Below are 19,284 nucleotides of genomic sequence, written 5' to 3'. Positions count from 1 at the left end.
TTGTCCTCTCCCTGATCCAGAGCCCCTCCCCAGCTTTCCTGGAGCCCCTTTCAGTCCTGGAAGCTGCTCTAAAGTCCCCCCAGAGCCTTTTCTTCTCCAGGCTGAACAACATCAGCTCTCTCCTCCATCTTCTTGCACAAATAATGTATTATTTAGAGGTTGGACGGGACCCACCACCACTCCACAAGTACAAGAAAACCAGGAAGAACCTTCACACAAATTAATAACCTAAAATTCCACTGATAACACTGCTGCTTAACAGACCTCACGCGGCAACTGAAAAAACTTAAAAGGACATGAATGAGGGCTGATGTGTATCCAGGAGAGAAAAAAAATCCCCCCATGCTAAAAAGTGGAAGGGTACCTGAATAGGAATTTCTGATGAGGAATACTCTTTTACTCAGAGGAATAATACGTTACAATATCTTCCATATTCTTCAGAGCTTTTTTCCAGAGCAGCATGTGAAGCTGAGGATCATTGAAAGTTTCTGCTGGCAGTGGGGAATCTCCTGTTGAGACGCAAAATATAAATTGGTCTGTGACAGTAGGAGAGGCAGCAGGAAGGGAAATACACACCGCTGGGTGTTTGGATCCCCCAGCCCCACCATCCTTCTCTGTTCTTCACTTGTACCATCTTTTTTCGGGATTTTTCCTTTGATTTCCCATTAGGTTACGCTGTTATTTGTGTTCAGAATCAAAGAAGGAAACCTGAATGATAGGCACACAAAGTATTTCACGTTCTTGCGCAGACGTAGGACTGCAGAGGGTGCCAAGTCCTCGCACGCGCCAGGTGAGCAGAACTAAGGCTGGACTACGAATTTCCTCTGAGATCTCACTTGCAGAAGCCCTTCCAACCGCTTCTGTTTCACCTACGAACAAAAAGCACAACCCTCCACTCCACCGGGGATCAGAAAAACCGGGCTGTATGTGGTTAGAAAGGATTTAAGGTTTACAAGTAGAGATTAGACAAATATGTATTTTGGGGATATTTTTTTCCCTGCTGCCACAAAAGGTTATTGCTGACAGCTGTATGTGAGGAATTCTAGCACGTGTAGCAATCTTAAGGACACCAAATCCTGGAGAAGAGGAGGCTGAGGGGAGACCTTATTGCTCTCTACAACTGCCTGAAAGGAGGTTGTGGAGAGGAGGGAGCTGGGCTCTTCTCCCCAGTGACAGGGACAGGACAAGAGGGAATGGCCTGAAGCTCCGTCAGGGGAGGTTCAGGTTGGATATCAGAAAAAACTTCTTCACAGAAAGAGTCATGGGGCACTGGAACAGCTGCCCAGGGAGGGGGTCGAGTCGCCTTCCCTGGAGGTGTTTAAGGAACGGGTGGATGAAGTGCTGAGGGACATGGTTTAGGGAGTGTTAGGAATGGTTGGACTCGATGATCCCGTGGGTCCTTTCCAACCTTGTGATTCTGTGTGATTCTGTGAAATGAAATTCCGTTACAGATGTGAGGGCAAAAACGTGGGATTTTTTTACTTTTAACGGAGCCTATTGCATAGGACTTCACATCACATGAAAATATACCACTAGTTTTAGCTCCTTCCTATTGCCTGAACTGTAAAAATCCAGCCAAACTAAAGGAATAAAGACAACTCTCCATGTCTGTCATCATACAGGATGTGCTCCAGCCCTCAGTTCATCTCTACAGCCTTTGGAATCGCTTCAAGAGGTCCAGGTCCTTCCTGTCCTGAAGTCAGGCAGCACTTCCACTGCTCTTCCAGACTTCTAACTCTTGTCCCAGCTCTGTAAGGTGATTTCTTTACATGCACTTTCTTTTGTACATTTAAAAATAGGCAAAAAACTATGATACAAAAGCCAATGGAAACTTCACTCTTCCTCTCTTGTGAGACCTCATCTGGAGGATTGTGTCCGTTCAGGAATCCTCAACATAAGAAGGAGATGGAGCTGTAGGAATGGGTCCAGAGGATGCTACAAAGACGATCCGAGGGCTGGAGCACCTCCCATATGAGGACAGGATGATCTTTAAGGCCCCTTCCAACCCAAACTGTTCTATGAGTTTATGAAATCCCTTTGACAATGTATCAGCTCGTGTCCAACAAAAGCCTCTGAATTCCTGCCGGGTATAAAGCCAAATGTTCTAATGGAGATAATAATAATCTGTGAGTACAAATAAAAGCTAATGGCATTTACCTTTCATTGGTGTCAGTAATCACTATTCTCTGTATGCAGATGGCAAAACCCTGATAAGCCTTTATTTGATTATTAGTGAATCTAGATCGGAAATGGGCCTCTTATTCAAAGGAGTATATAAAATTGTTGATACTGTCTGCCCTCTTCTCCCTATAAACATTTGTCCCTTCCCTCACCATCGGCTGTTCCGTGTGTACTCACGCCCCGGCTCACGTTAGCTGAGGTTGCAATATAGCTCTGTTAAATAATTTTATCTGATTTGTTGGATGATGGTATTTCTAATGGAAAACAACATGGTAATTTCAGAATGTTACTGATTAGATGAAAATGATATTGCATCAAAGTTACTTCCTTAATTTATTCGGAAAAAAACAAGAAGGATTTCTCTATTAAGATGCTTAATTAAAATCTATCTCTCCCCATACAAAAATCTATACTCCAGGTCCTGCGTGTCATGTCCGAAAAGAACAAAGGCTGATTAGCATCTTTTACACTCGGCTTTTCCTTTTGTCACTTCTACATTCATTCCAGCCATTCCAGCCAGGTTTAGGAGGGCTGAGAGAAACGGCGCTATTCTACAAAGCGGCTGAGCACCGGCAGAAGAACAAAAGAAGGCAGCTGAGCTTTTTAGGTCTATCAGGAAAATAGGGGGAGTGGAGAGATTCCAGATGGGAGTGGGGTGGGGGCGATGGGCACAGGTCCTGTGTCGAGGGAATCCGGGAGAAACAAGTTTGGGTTGGAAGGAACCTCAAAGATCATCCAGTTCCAACCCTCCTTCCATGGGCACAGACACCTCCCACTGGATCAGAGGCTCCAAGGCCCATCCAACCTGGCCTTGAACACCTCCAGGGATGGGGCAGCCACAGCTTCCCTGGGCAACCTGGGCCAGAGCCTCACCACTCTCATGATGAAAATATTCTTCCTTATGTCTTGTCTAAATCTGCCCCTCTCCAGTTTATACCCATTGCCCCTCGTCCTATCCCCACAAGCCTTTATGAACAGCCCCTCTCCAGCTTTCCTGGAGCCCCTTCAGGTACTGGAAGGTTGCTCCAAGATCTCCTGGGAGCCTTCTCTTCTCCAGGCTGAACAACCCCAACTCTCTCAGCCTGTCCTCATAGGGAAGGTGCTCCAGCCCTCGGATCATCTTTGTAGCCTCCTCTGGACCCGTTCCAACCGCTCCATCTCCTTCTTACGTTGAGGATTCCAGAACTGGCCCCAATCCTCCAGATGAGGTCTCCCAAGAGAGGAACAGAGGGGCAGAATCCTCTCCCTTGTCCTGCTGGCTTTGTCCACGCTGCTTTGGATGCAGCCCAGGACACGGGTGGCATATCACAAATAACATCAGAGGAACTGATGCTAAAGAGGAACTGATGCTAAAGTCAAACCACTCCATCGGTCTCCCAAAGCTTTAGAGTTCCCTCTCAGTCCTGAAAATAATGTAGTAAGAAAGGCAGTGAGTGCACACACAGGCTCAGAAGTGCACACACAGGCTCAGGCACCCTCACACACAGCCTGGTGAGAACTACAAGGGAAAATAATTAAACTCCATCTCATTCTCAGTGAAGCAGTGAATTACACATTGCTGAGTTGTAAAAAAAAAAAAAAAGGCTTTCCCAGCCTTTAGTGCCTCTTTGTTTGACAGATTACCTCCAGAGAACTCTGAGATCTATAAATATGAGAACTTTCCATCTGTCCTGTTCCTGAAAAATGAAGTTTGCATCAGCCCAAATACCCACTCAGCTGGAGGTGGCGCATCAGCTACAAACTAAGATGATGTTGGGTTAAACTAAGAAAGGCATACGCTACAGAATTCTTAAAATACTCTTTTCTTTCATATCCTAAACAAGAGAAGGAGGTCCTAGGAATACGGCATATTGCTTCTTTCATGAGTAGAAAGCACAATAACAAGGTAATTAGCTGCAAGATGGGAAGAACATTTGGTGAACACCTGACATTTGCTCTTGCAGAGTGACAGGACAAGAGGAAAGGGTTTTAAACCGAAAGAGGGGAGAATGACATGATATTTTAGGAAGAAATGTTTTGCTGTGAGGGTGGGGAGGCCCTGGAAAAGGTTGCCCAGAGCAGTGGTGGCTGCCCCATCCCTGGAGGGGTTCCAGGCCAGGTTGGATGGGGCTTGGAGCCCCTGATCCAGTGGGAGGTGGGTTGGAACTGGATGGGCTTTGAGGTCCCTTCCAACCCAAAGCATTCTATGATTCTATGACTAATTCTGTCCTTGGTCACATTTGCCTGCAGTGGGCAAAGCCGTCCCGTACTCCGCAGCGTTTGCAGTGCTGTACAGTGGGGCTCCCGATCAGCTTCTCTTTTCCTGCTGCACCTCAGTAGATCCCAATCCGTAACTGAGAGCTGAGTTTGGGAGCAGCGCACGAGAAACCCACTCCCTCATCGCAATCCCTAGCAAACCTTCTGACAAAATGCCTCTTCTTAGCCCCAGGGCACCCTACGCATATTCAAGCACCTCAATCTCCCTGATGGAGAAGCGCATCTCCCAGCTCGCCGGTAAAAATGTTAAGATGAATTTGAGGAATACTTTGGTATGTGGAGCAGAGGTAGGAAAATATGTATTTTGCTCACCTGCCTGGGGTCAGTTGGCCTTTTCTCAAGCTTCCAGGTTCCTTCCAATTCAGGCTCTCACAGCTCTGACAGGCTCGAAGACTCTGGAATCTTCCCAGGGAGCCTGACTCCCAGACCGTGCACACCTCTAATTTGAAATCAAGAAAGTGTCTTCAAACAGACACATTGGAGAGACGGGCGGTTGAATATTTTTTTTCTTTCATCACCGAAGGATTCCCTGCTGGTTGTAATCAAGATCCATAAACCTGCAACGTAACTCAGTCTGAATGCTCTGATCTCAGCCTCATTTATCGCTGCTAAATTCAACCGCGTGTACACATCCACTTGTGTTCCGATCTACTGCGCAAGAGCAAGAATTACATGAGATTCACTTGGGCAACTTTTCACCATCATGATGTGATGATACAAGGCAGGAGCTCGAACCCAAGAGACACAGGAAAACAAAACTGGACAAAGCTCTACGCAGAACAATACTTTACACAGAATCACCAGGTTGGAAAGGACCCATTGGATCATCGAGTCCAACCATTCCTAACACTCCCTAAACCATGTCCCTCAGCACTTCATCCACCCGTTCCTTAAACACCTCCAGGGAAGGCGACTCGACCCCCTCCCTGGGCAGCTGTTCCAGTGCCCGAGGACTCTTACTGTGAAGAAGTTTTTTCTGATATCCAACCTGAACCTCCCCTGACGGAGCTTCAGGCCATTCCCCCTTGTCCTGTCCTCTGTCCCTTGGGAGAAGAGCCCAGCTCCCTCCTCTCCACAACCTCCTTCCAGGCAGTTGTAGAGAGCAATAAGGTCTCCCCTCAGCCTCCTCTTCTCCAGGCTAAACACCCCCAGCTCTCTCAGCTGCTCCTCGTCAGACGTTCTCCAGCCCCTCACCAGCTTCGTTGCTCTTCTCTGGACACGCTCCAGAGCCTCAACATCCTTCTTGTGGTGAGGGGCCCAGAACTGAACACAGTATTCGAGGTGCGGTCTCACCAGTGCCGAGTACAGAGGGAGAATCCCCTCCCTGGCCCTGCTGGTGACCCCATGTCTGATCCAAGCCAAGATGCCATTGGCCTTCTTGGCCCCCTGGGCACACTGCTGGCTCATCTTCAGTCGGCTGTCAACCAGCACCCCCAGGTCCTTCTCTTCCGTGCAGCAAAATCATCCTGAAACAGTACCCTGGGAATAACCTGAACTCCCCAACACATCATTTTCATCTCTTAACTTACACAACGTAACTTCCAAGTCGCATTTGAGCAAAGCCCAACCGTCGAAAATCTTGTTCTGACAAACACATACTCTAAAATTCAAGCGGTTTACACAGCGATTACATTTTTCTTGCGTCAAGTGAAAACCAAAAATTAAAGGTTTTCAAACGCAATAAACACAAGGCCAAGTTAATCCGACTGGATAGTCCCTCACAATCATTTATTTTAGCAACAGGACATCTAATACTGCTGCACTGTATGGTTTTCCTCATGCACGTGTGAAGATGGGAACATCTCCCGTCGCCTGATAACTCACTGCTCAATTAATTGCTTCGCCTTTAGCCAAGTGGCTATTTCTCAGTGGGGACTAACCACACGCCAGCTATGAACTTTAAAGCAGAGCCAATTATTAGTTAACAGCAAAGAAAAAAAATCGATAAAGCATCTTAAAGAATGCAAATCTTTGTGATAAAGTGCCGAACGCAAACGCACAAACAGAAAGACGGCAGCAGGCGAAGTTTTTTTGCAGAGGGGAAAAAAAATTACATTTTTTTATGCCTTCCCAGCAGTAACAGCGCATTGAAGAGACAGATTCCAGAGTGGTTTTTTTTCCCTCTCATCACCAAGCAGGATACCCCGCTGGGTGCAATCAAGATCCATAAACTCAGTCGGTGGGAGCGCTGCGATCCCAGGATTGGCCTTGTTTAGTGACATGGGTTTTAGACCCACGCTTGGCCAAGGCAACGCGCGTCGCTCTGGGCTACTGATTCACATTTCTAGTCTCCTTTTTATAGTTTCATTAACTTCCCACCAGCGTAAAGTAGGGAAATGTTGAGCTAACTTTAAGCCATTTATATTACATTTCAGTAAATACAGAATGAATGATTTAAAGCGTTGCACAGACTCTCAAACCTCACAGTTTTCACTTCTCGTCTCTCACGCACTGTCAGAAATTCCGGCTGTCCAACAGAACTCCTCGGGCTCTGTAAGACTTGACTATAAGCAATCAAGCTGAAATTTTCATGTTATTTCATCTATATAGTTGCATTCTCTGAGAATTCAAGTCCCCTTCTCTTATTTGCCACACACACATCACACTGAAAATTCCTATTCTGTATTAAAATAATCATAGAATAGTTTGGTTTGGAAGGGACCTTAAAGATCATCCACTTAACCTTCAAAGCTGGCTGAGCGCAGGTTAAACCAAATACAACTAGAGGTCCCTTCCAAGCCGAATCAACACATTTATCCATGATTCCAAGCTGGTTGAACACCTCCCACTGAATCCAATTGCTCCAAGCCCCATCCAACCTGGCCTTGAACCCCTCCAGGGATGGGGCAGCCACCACTGCTCTGGGCAACCTGGGTCAGTGCCTCACCACCCTCATCGTGAAGAAATAAAAGACATAAAATTTGCTCGATTCAGTTTGCATATTACAGTACTTTCCATAACACAATAATCCACAAAAGCGCTTTCAGGAAATACTCCTGAGTTTTAATCCTTCCGCTCCTCTAGGATTGGCCATTCGCCGTCCGCAACGCATCCTCTCGCCAGATGCTACAAGGCAAGGGACTTTTGCTGCCTTTGTGTGGACTTGAGCGCTCTGTGGTTTATTTGCTTCTTTGAAAAAGCACTGAAAACCCACCCAAAAAAAAGAAAAAAACCGAATACTTAAGAATATTTAGAATTTTTAAAAATGTACATTGTATAAATTAATTCTTTTGTGCTATTTGGCTGCAAATGAAACCGAGAATTATAGTTATAACGTCCACATCATTTCTGTGAATTTGTAGTTTATGATGTTGTGCTTAAAACCTAAAAAAAAAACCCCAAACCCAAAAGATCCACGAGCGAGACCTCTCCAACGAGCACAGCTTGATCCTTCTCTGACTCTCTAAGATCGCAACTCTTAAGCTTTGGATTCTCTTAGTCTTGAAACTATAAAAGTCTTATTTCTATAAAGCTCTTTTATTGCTACCCACACAGTCAATGGTGTCATTTTCATTCATATCATGCTGTAGGGAAGCAAGAGGAAATGAACCAGACGGAACAGAGCTATAAATACGATTCAGCTACCCCGTTCCAAGCGCAGATCCAAGAGCATTCTTTTAAAACCACAAAAATACAGCTTGGGAATTAGGGGAAGTCTTCTTCTTCTTACTGGAGTTCCGCGATTTCAGGCGTTGGTCTCTCTTTATTATTGAACTCATGAGAATCGACGATGCATTTGCTTAAAAGCAACTCCATGAGTACAAACAATGGAGAATGTCCACATCAGATCACGCTACGAGAAATAGAACTGAAGGATCATAGAACCCTTAAATACAAAGTATTGCACGTAGAATTACTTCTTCATAGAAAGAGTCTTTAGGCTAAAGAAGAATATCTCACAGCGAATGGGTTACCGGTGGCTGGCGGTGCGATGCCATGGGTTGCCGTTATACAGCAAGAAAACGCTGTGCAAAACTGGATACCTTTCCATTCTGGAAAGTGAGATGCATCGAGGAAACATTGTGAGAGCTACATGACCCAAGAGGAAGACAGGGAACAGCTTTTAGAACCTTTTAGAAGATGCATAGATAAAAACTCACTTGACAAGGGCTGGCAGGTTGGTAAGTGGCCTCTCGCTACACAAGGCTGCGATGATACTGCATGGAAAGCAGAGGCAACCACAGAAAGTCAGAGCTTGTGCAAAACCGCTACAACGTCAGAAAGCTGCACGGAAAAGTAGAATTTGATTGTGGCACATCTCAAGGTTTTAAGGATGCAGATATCTGTAGAGCTTGTGGGTGAGGTTTTTTTCAGTTGATCCCCAGTTTCAGTATAGGATGGGGGATGATGGGATTGAGAGCAGCCCTGCAGAGAAGGACTTGGGGTGATGGTTGATGAGAAGCTTGACATGAGCCGGCAACGTGCGCTCACAGCCCAGAAACCAACCGTGTCCTGGGCTGCATCCAAAGCAGTGTGGGCAGCAGGGAGGGAGGGGATTCTGCCCCTCTGTTCCTCTCTGGAGAGACCTCAGCTGGAGGATTGTGTCCAGTTCTGGAATCCTCAACATCAGGAGGAGATGGAGCTGTTGGAATGGGTCCAGAGGAGGCTACAAAGATGCTCAGAGGGCTGGAGCACCTCCCAGAGGAGGACAGGCTGAGAGAGTTGGGGTTGTTCAGCCTGGAGAAGAGAAGGCTCCCAGGAGACCTTATAGAGACCTTCCAGTACCTGAAGGGGCTCCAGGAAAGCTGGAGAGGGGCTGTTCACAAAGGCTTGTGGGGATACGACGAGGGACAATGGGTATAAACTGGAGAGGGGCAGATTTAGACTGGATATAAGGAGAAATCTCCTCACAATGAGAGTGGGGAGGCCCTGGCCCAGGTTGCCCAGGGAAGCTGTGGCTGCCCCATCCCTGGAGGGGTTCCAGGCCAGGTTGGATGGGCCTTGGGCAGCCTGAGCCAGTGGGAGGTGTCCCTGCCCATGGCAGGGGGTTGGAACTGGATGATCCTTAAGGTCCCTTCCAACCCAAACTATTCTATGATTCTATGACACCTCAGTAAAATGGAGTTTATGAAGTATACCAAGAGTCTGCCCTGACAGTCCTACTCACATACGCGAAGTGATGATGTAGAGCCAAGTGCCACAAAGACTCTATGACTTGATAATTAACCCATGGATTTGTTAAAGTAAAACTGATGCTATATTTTACTGCCCTGTCCTAACCACTCATCCTTTGAATGAGGGTAACCGGACAGATCTTCAAGTTATAATGAGTCGGTTATGCTTAAATAAAGCATTAATGAAAATGAGAATTTAACAGTCTAAAGAGAAACCTGACAGTAGAGCTAAAACCACAGGGGAGGAACAACAGTAACCCTGAGTATCTCACCTGTAATTAAAGTGCTGATAAGCCCAGGTATTGCAGCTCATTAATATTCAAGTGGAGTAACGGAAGAGGCAAACGTGGAATAACAATACTGGGTCCATTGACAGCACCATCTCAGACCTGAGCCAAGCACTCCGCTGCAAACTGTCACCGAGAAGCCAAAGTAGCCACACTTGGTGGAAGTTTAAGGAAGGGGAATTTTCAGCTGTTGATAATTTATTCTGTGCTAAGAAGTTGGTATCTAAGGATGAGTCTTTTTTGCATCACTGACAGATGCTCCAGAGATGAATGATATTAAGAAAACCCAAGAACTGCTTGTTGCCCAAGGCATGTGCTTGTTTGTTGGCAGTTTATGTTTCACGCGTAACGGCTCTGTTAGCTCAGGAACACAAAGCAACGAAGCACACCCCACAGATATCTCTGGGACCCTCGTGACGCCCCAGAAATGGTGAACCTTTTTGAGACCCATCACTGTCAATGCTCTTTGAACTTTAAGTCACACATTTCACCACTGCCATGAGTGGGGCCAAACCTTGGGAATGGGTGGAGAGCAGCTTCTACAGTGTAAGGTTAGTTTATACTGTGTGGCTGAGAGGGGTGAGCTTTGTAGGAACAGTTCAGCTCCCAGCTTACGGTATCCCACTTGGCAATGACCCTTCACAGAATCATAGGACCACCAGGTTGGATAAGACTCCTTGGATCATCAAGTCCAAGCATTCCTATCTGCCACTAAACCATGGCCCTGAGCATCTCATCTGCCTGTCTTTTAGAGATGTCCAGGGATGGGGACTCCACCCCGTCCCTGGGCAGCCTCTGCCAGGGCTCGATAACCCTTTCTGTGAACAATTTTTTCCTGATATCCAGTTTGACCCTCCCCTGGTGCAGCTTGAGGCCATTCCCCCTTGTCCTGTCCCTGTCACTGGAGAAAAGAGCCAAGCACCCTCCTCTCTACACTCTCCTGTCAGGCAGTTGTAGAGAGCAATAAGGTCTCCCCTCAGCCTCCTCTTCTCCAGGCTGAACAACCCCAGGGCCCTCAGCCGCTCCTCATAACCCTTGTTCTCCAGCTCCTTCCCCAGCTTCATTGCTCTTCTCTGGACACGCTCCAGAGCCTCAACATCCTTCCTGCCGCAAGACGGCCCAGAACTCATCCCAGGATTGGAGGTGTGGTCTCACCAGTACAGAGTACACACTCTCCAACAGCACCACAGAGCATCCCCAGAAACACCTCTGGAGCCAGCAGTGAGGACAGGGAGATGCCCTACTCTGCTGCAGGCTCACACCTGCATGCGTCCAACTTAAGCCCAACATGTCACACCATTAAACTGGGAGGCACTGACCCAGGTTGCCCAGAGCAGTGGTGGCTGCCCCATCCCTGGAGGGGTTCAAGGCCAGGTTGGATGGGGCTTGGAGCCCCTGATCCAGTGGGAGGTGTCCCCAGGAGTGGAACCGGATGGGCTTTGAGGTCCCTTCCAACCCAACCCATATTAACTCTCTATTCTATATCAAAACAAAAGCCTGGCGAGCGCTCCACTGAGGAACCCAAGGGACATTTAGCAAGAACTTTGTCACCTTGTGTTGGTATAAACAACTTTCTGGTTGTTTTAGACAGTAAAACCATTAGAGATGATGCTATGACTGGAAATCTAGACAGCGTTTAGTGTTCAAGGATTCTGAATTTTAGTATTTCTCCTATTGCCTCTTCTATGGGAACTATTAACTGTAATTTAAGCCCAAAATGTTAAAAGCAGTCTACGGATTTAAGGATTCTTTCACACCAATTAGAAGTAATTTCTAGCTGCATTTCAATGAATAGGCTTTTACCTTTTGTTACGGTGGAAAAATCACTTATCCACTTTAGCAAAGGACATCTGCATAGATTTGTTTCTTATTATCTTTAATGGTATTGGCAAACAGAGGGTTAACACACTCCCACTCAATACATCTGCAGTTGTTGGACTATCAGCTTCTAAAAGAATTACAAAGTTAAAGCATTCAGTTAAACTAAAGTTACAATTTAATTAGCACACTAAACTATTCAAAGCTGATGTCACCTTCTCATTCACACCGCGCTTGGAGGAATAAAAGAAGACCCTCTGACTTGACTCACAAGCAACCGAGAAACACCAAACTGCAACCTCCAACGCACTGAAAAACGCAAACATATGAAAGGCCAACCCATGTTTTTAAGAGAGTTTTGTTTTCTACTGGTTTTAAACTCAATTCTCGCTCCCTTCCTGAATGTGTAATTGATAGCGCATATAGAGAAAATACATCTCAACGCTGATAAAAGGGCTTCATTATTTAATTGTTATTATCAAAATTTGAACTGTGCTATAGAAGAATAATGGAGAAACATTCGCTATCGACCTATTTCATCGGTGGTCTCTATCAAACGCTAAACTTGACCTAAAATGGAGAGTTAAATAATGATTTCTTTCCCCTCCATGATTTCTCCGTTCTGTCCTCCCGAATCATCCAACTGAGGGAGGTTGTGTCGGCTCCAACCTCTTAGTTCTCTGCAAGCCACAAGATCATAACCTTAGGAAAACGGCTTTTCTTTTTTCTGCCACTGCGAATCATATTCTTCCACTGATGGAGAACAGTTTTTAAAGAGAGTTATCACCATTTCCAGAAAAAAAATATTTAGAACATAAAAAGCAATTTGCCTATTACTACCTTGCACCTATATATTGTCTTTTTCTGCTCTAAACTGAAAAGAAAGGCGAAATGTTGGGTTGCTTTCACCAGACCATTCCACCCCTCTATTCCTCTCTTGTGAAATCTCAGCTGGAGGATTGTGTCCAGTTCTGGAATCCTCAACGTAAGAAGGAGATGGTGTTTTTTCTCCTCCTCTTCACTCTTCTTTCTAAACACCAGTAGCAATCAGTAAAAAAAAAATAAACCACCACAAAAGCAACTCATAATTTGAGTATTTCTCAAGTTATCGGGCGTTTTAAGCATTAAAATAATGTTTTACATCCAACAGCTCTCTAGCAAAACACACTTGGGACCCTCCATCAATGCTAACACAGCTAGATGAAGAGCATTCGCCCCAAAATTTTGCCTATATTCTGAAGGGAAAACTGTTAATATCGAACACTGATTTTATCTTTATTAGCTTTTTCTTTACTAGCTTTACCCGCTTGTTTTTTCAGCTCCGCTTTAGCGTCCATATATATAACCAGAGAAATTTATTTGACATACAAGCCTTTACATTGCTCCCTGAACCCTTTGGGTGCTTCCAGGACCTCCCTACTCGCTGCTCCAGAATATATTATAAAAGTAATTTTGGCCAACTGCTCCCACAAGAGCGGAGCCTTGTCAAGGCACGGCGTCGATCCAGCTGAACGAAGGGGATTCTATTTGTGTTTCCCTCACGCCCGATGCACAACAGCACCTTCCAAGAAATTGCTTGCAAGTGCTTTATTTTGACAATGGTAACACAACTTCTATTTTCTTTGGGGTTTTTTTTTTGCCTGCCTTACCGAGTTAGAAAAGTTTCCACCGGAGGATTAAAAACCAAAGTCTGAAATAATTAAATGGACTACAGCTGGGTCTCAAATGACCTCGTAAAGGCTCTTATTGGGGACATGGAACTAGCTTTGAAGTCCCTTCCGACCCAAACTATTCCATGATTCTATGATTTGCTGTGGCATCACTAGAAAACACGAATAGAGGACTTCCAGCTCATCCTCTCGTACACGCACAGTGCATCAGGAATTAGAATGTACCCATCTAGAAAACACCAGGCTTGCGCAAATCTTCAAGCCCATCAGGCTCATCCATGCTACTCAAATGCATAAATGGGTGTAAACTGGAGAGGAGCAGATTTAGACTGGATATAAGGAGGAATTTCTTCACCATGAGAGCGGTGAGACACTGGAACAGGTTGCCCAGGGAAGCTGTGGCTGCCCCATCCCTGGAGGTGTTCCAGGCCAGGTTGGATGGGGCTTGGAGCCCCTGATCCAGTGGGAGGTGTCCCTGCCCATGGCAGAGGGGTTGGAACTGGATGATCTTTAAGGTCCCTTCCAACCCAAACCATTCTATGATTATATGATGAAAAAGATGTCAACTGAATTTAGGTTGCTCCATCACACCAAACAAACATGTCCCCTCCTCCTTAGGCATGTGGAAGCGACAGAGAAGAACAACTGGCAAACAGGCCTTTAGGTGCCAGCAGAAGAATTCTGGGATACAGCCACAAATCCTCATTCTGGGACAACTCCTCAGAGCTCTACGCTTCTTTGGATAACGACAAGGGAATTTTTTTCTTATTGATTGCTTTCTGCAATCGAGCTTACCAAAGAGAACTTCCCTCAAATGATTCTTCCAACTAATCTGATGGAAAACTAACCTTGTTATATTTATTGACAGAACATTGAAATAAATATTATAGGTCTACAGGGAATGTTTCAGCTCATTGATTTTTTTTTGTTTTTTAAAAGGAAATAACAAATGCGGTGCATTCCCCTTGGCATATTATGCTGGGAATAATCGGAAAAAATGCTTACTTTGTTCAAAATGCATTGAAAAACAACATCTTCCAGTCCCCAAAGAGCAGGCACCCTTTTGAATAAATCTGATCTTGAGCAAACAAGTGATTTGCAATTTTAATTGTTTGGAGAATTCTCCTTGTGCGCTTGTTCAGGAAATTAAAAGAAACCAGTTCATGCTTTTATCTGCGGCAGCGAGAAGATGGGAAGGTTGAGGGGATGTAATTTGTTTCTTAGGGAATGGGAAGGGCTTAGAATGAGCTACTGGTAGTTTTATATACACTTCGTTGACTCTTTCGGTGTGCTTGCTCCTAGTGGAGTGCTTCTTCCAAGGCTGGTGGTCAAAGCATTAGGCTCGCCGGCACCCTGCCCGCTCACAACTCTGCTCTGGAACCTTAAAGTAGGTTCATCCCTTTGGCAGAGAGTGGGATGAATGACAAATAAACCAAATAGAGTTGCAGGCCAAGGAGAAGAAGGGTACAGCACCGAAGCGTTGAGGAACCTTGAACGTAGGGGAAGAAACCACTTCAGAAATTAAGCATCGCACTGAAAACAAATATACGAAGCTGAGCAGAGTTTTGCTCAGTTTTGCTAAATGCGGGAGCTGCTATGAAAAGGCGTTTTGCAAATAAGGTAACAGATGCTTAAATGAGATTATCATCAAGAGCCACCACAAACAAATAGTCAAACGGCCTCTTCTGCAAGATTTACAGGCAACAACAGTACCTGAAGGGGCTACAAGAAAGCTGGGAAGGGACTCTTCACAAAGGCTTGTGGTGATAGGATGAGGGGCAATGGGTATAAACTGGAGCGGGGCAGATTTAGACTGGACATTAGGAAGAATTTCTTCACCATGAGAGTGGTGAAGCCCTGGCTCAGGTTGCCAAGGGAAGTTGTGGCTGCCCCATCCCTGGAGGGGTTCCAGGCAAGGTTGGATGGGCCTTGGGCAGCCTGAGCCAGTGGGAGGTGTCCCTGCCCATGGCACAGTGGTTGGAACTGGATGATCTTTAAGCTCCCTTCCAACCCAAACTACTCTATGATTCTATGAACACGCCAGCATTCAGTCAAATAACCTCCTAGAGCAAGTTCTCGGACTTCCTAAAGACAATAATCTGAAATAATATGAGATGATAAATGCAAATTTATCACAGTGCAATGCCAAAAACCTCCCCAAAACACTGTCACTTTCATTATCCAAAGAACCAAAGGATCCTGCAGTTAAAAGGCTCTCCCACAGGTGAAAGCACGCTGCAGAAAGGCTACAAGCTGCATCTCAATTTTATTTACCTTGAGGGTCCCTCACTGAGTCAAAAGCATTGCTAAAATTGTGAGGAAGCTTTCTATGATTGGAAGACCAATGGTATGACCAGAGATAGAATATGATTATACTCCTCCCACAGGACCAAGCATGAACCTCATCTGTATACGGCTTCTAGCCAAAGAGCTCTGCTGCTGAAAAGAACTTATTCCCCGCGAGGGGTTACATCCAGTGTCCTTTCTGTAGATATGACATAAACTACTGCAAAAAGAGACATGTGAAGCCTTCCGGAGATCATCTGCTCACGAAGGACTACAGGATGCTTTTCAGCTTTGTTCACTGTTAGAGCTTTCCTTATTTATTGAGCACACAGACTCGGAGAGAGAAGTGTTTTGTACAAGTCTACTGTGTTTTGACCAACCTTGGAGCGTATCTGTGAATTCACACTGCCTATGACTGCTTTACACCGAGATTAAACCGCTGCTTTTGATACAATTCTTCCTGTCACTAGAAAACTATTGAAGAGAATAAACACTTATTAAGAAAGGAAAACAAAAAGTACCTCTTATTGGCGAAGTGGTCTTCATTTGGTGTTGATGGTTCCTGGTTACCCACTAATTGCTCCTCAATGGAGATGCCTACAGTTTTCCCAACTATTAAAGACTCTTTTATCGGTCCCAGTGAGAACGTTCTGGAAACAAGCAGGAACACAGTTCCTTTCTGCCTTGCATCTGTTTGCTCAGTACCTTTGTGCGCACACTGGGACAGGGGAATGCCCGATGTTTCTCAAACATTCCCATTTAAGACAGCGCAGTCTCTCTGCACTCTGTTATTTGTACTTCAGGAGGTGGACGCTCAGCATAGGAAGAAAGGGAGAACGGCACGAGCGCTGTTTCTAAATCTCTTTTCTGATCCTTAAGTAAAGGCTCGCAGTTCTTCTCAAGAGTGGCATTCAAACTTGCTGCATCAACATCTTTCAGCATCCTCTGACTATCAGCGCAATATAAAGTATCCTTTGGAAAAAGAGAAATCCTTCAGGATCTAAGCATGACCTTTTAACATTTATATTTACTGGAAAATATAGAATAGAATAGTTCTGGTTGAAAAGGACCTACAACAATCACTTAGTCCAACTGCTACCGGTGAGATATAAAACGAAGTAAAAGGAAGTGGTTTAATTTACACCTCCTTTGAGCCTTGCGCACTGCCACCTCGTGGTAATTTAGACCCACATTTTAGAACTACCTAAGCCCCAAACACTAAACAACCTCTGGAACATGAAAAAGCAAGAATATTTCCTGGCATCATCTCCTGGAAACATCAATGAGCCAAAAAAAGCATATAAGTTTTACAAACCCCAGCGCTGCTTTCTACTTTAAAGGCATTGCTCTTCTTCGACCACGTAGCGGTTGTCTCTGAAGACCAGTCACTAATTTCAGGGGGTTCCATACACTAAGAGCATCTGTTCCATTGAGGGTCTATAAATTCCTACAGCACCATTCATGGCAGAGTCATTAAGAGGCCTATATACTGCAAGGTACCATCATTTCAAATGCCATTTTTGATCAAGCTGAATCGAAGCAAGGCAGTGAAATTACTTTTCTGAACTCCCAGATGGATAGAAATGGAAACAGGAACCACTGGAGTTGACTATGGTAACACATTAGATCAAACCTGCGTTAGACTCATAGAATCATACAATAGTTTGCGTTGGAAGGGACCTCAAAGCCCATCCAGTGCCACCCCTACCATGGGCAGGGACACCTCCAACTGGATCAGGGGCTCCAAGCCCCATCCAACCTGGCCTTGAAGCCCTCCAGGAATGGGACAGCCACCACTGCTCTGGGCAACCTGTTACAGCGCCTCACCACTCTCATTGTGAAAAAATTCTTCCTAATGTTCCATCTAAATCTGCCCCTCTCCAGTTTACACTCGTTCCCGCTCGTCCTATCACCACAAGCCCCTCTCCAGCTTTCTTGTAGCCCCTTCAGTTCCTGGAAGGTCGCTATAAGATCTCATTAACTGCAGTGGATTTGAAATCTTCTCACTGGAACAACGACAAAACGCTTGTTTGTAAGGCAAAAAAGAGCAGGAATACCTTTAGGAAATGGAAACCCAAGCTTTGCTATGCCTCCCATCACACGCTGGAGTCCATCGAGGCTGTGCTACCACCCTTCTGCTGGCCAGCAGGCTCATCAGTGAACGCAGCGTCACGGCGGCGGAGGGCTGGGTTCGTCTGGTGGCAGCTCTGGAGCAGCACTGTACACAGAGGCAATACAAAGGCATCTTCAGCATTTTTCTTGCCCCGATAAATCACAGACTGAGGAAATAAGGATGTTTTACCTGCCTGATGCTGTGTTTTGGTCCCACAGCAAGTCAGATAAATCAGGATGCGGATTTCACGCTGTTCGGCTCCTCAGACCACACTCTGCATCGCTGTATCCCCTGGACTGATTAATGCAGTCCTTGTGTACAAACGTAAATAACAGCTGTTGGTGATGACATCTCAGCGATATCTTGGAGAGGAGCTCTTAAAACCTGTGAAAATATGAAATACAGAGACTAAAACTAATGAAGTAGATGGAAGAGCTCTTTAAAAGAGACCTATCCCGACACCAGCACTCGTAGCCCAAACAGCAACATCGGCAAACACCTAAGAGTGAATACATCGCACCAAACTGAAGCTGCAACCGGCTCATGATTATGTGTCTACCACTGACTAACGGCACACACACAACAAAGACCAGAAGAACCACAGAAACGTTGCTTCCCGTTGACGCTTCCCAACCTCCAGCAACGCGGGGCAATTCCTTTCCCTCAGGAATTGGTTCATTGATTTTTGGAAACATATGGATTTGAATTGAGGGAAAAAGGAACAGAGGGATAGGTCATCACTTGGTGTGAACTGGTATAATTCCATGAACTCCACTGGGAATAACCATGTCTGCAGCAGGTAGCAGCCTGCATCAGTGTGCTGACCAAAGAGAGACTGCGCTTTGAGTGCAGAGAAGGACTTGGGGTGATGGTTGATGAGAAGCTCAACATGAGCCGACAATGTGCGCTCACAGCCCAGAAACCAACCGTGTCCTGGGCTGCATCCAAAGCAGCGTGGGCAGCAGGGAGGGAGGGGATTCTGCCCCTCTGTTCCTCTCTGGGGAGACCTCATCTGGAGGATTGGGGCCAGTTCTGGAATCCTCAATGTAGAGAAAGAGATGGAGCTGTTGGAACGGGTCCAGAGGAGGCTACAAAGATGATCTGAGGGCTGGAGAACCTTCCCTATGAGGACAGGCTGAGAGAGTTGGGGTTGTTCAGCCTGGAGAAGAGAAGGCTCTCAGGAGATCTTATAGTGACCTTCCAGTACCTGAAGGGGCTCCAGGAAAGCTGGAGAGGGGCTGTTCATAAAGGTTTGTGGGGATACGACGAGGGACAATGGGTATAAACTGGAGAGGGGCAGATTTAGACTGGACATAAGGAGGAATTCCTTCACAATGAGAGTGGTGAGACACTGGCCCAGGTTGCCCAGGGCAGCTGTGGCTGCCCCATCCCTGGAGGGGTTCCAGGCCAGGTTGGATGGGCCTTGGAGCCCCTGATCCAGTGGGAGGTGTCCCTGCCCATGGAGGGGGTGGAACTGGATGATCTTTGAGGTCCCTTCCAACCCAAACTACTCTATGATTCCAGGAATATCAATTTAGGTACACGCCTACGTGGGTTTT

General features: G+C 45.8%; 1 long non-coding RNA gene across 4 annotated transcripts in view; it reads right to left on the bottom strand.

Moving 5' to 3' along the window:
- The window catches only part of LOC128854309 (uncharacterized), a 99,054-nt gene that overhangs the window by 71,591 nt on the left and 8,179 nt on the right, over positions 1–19,284 (bottom strand). For 2 of the 4 annotated variants that reach the window (XR_008453337.1, XR_008453338.1), the window contains exons 2-5: positions 17,915–18,109; positions 17,670–17,830; positions 4,750–4,994; positions 365–509 (exon numbers count right to left, since the gene is read on the bottom strand). This is a non-coding gene — a long non-coding RNA (uncharacterized LOC128854309). The remainder of the gene's footprint in view (positions 1–364; positions 510–4,749; positions 4,995–17,669; positions 17,831–17,914; positions 18,110–19,284) is intronic. The other 2 variants (XR_008453339.1, XR_008453340.1) reach the window with 2 other exon arrangements.

Source organism: Cuculus canorus, chromosome 22 (assembly GCF_017976375.1).
Source record: "Cuculus canorus isolate bCucCan1 chromosome 22, bCucCan1.pri, whole genome shotgun sequence".
NCBI lineage: Eukaryota > Metazoa > Chordata > Aves > Cuculiformes > Cuculidae > Cuculus > Cuculus canorus.
The sequence above is the reverse complement of the archived record's forward strand: the minus strand, read 5'-3'. Positions and strand labels throughout refer to the sequence as shown.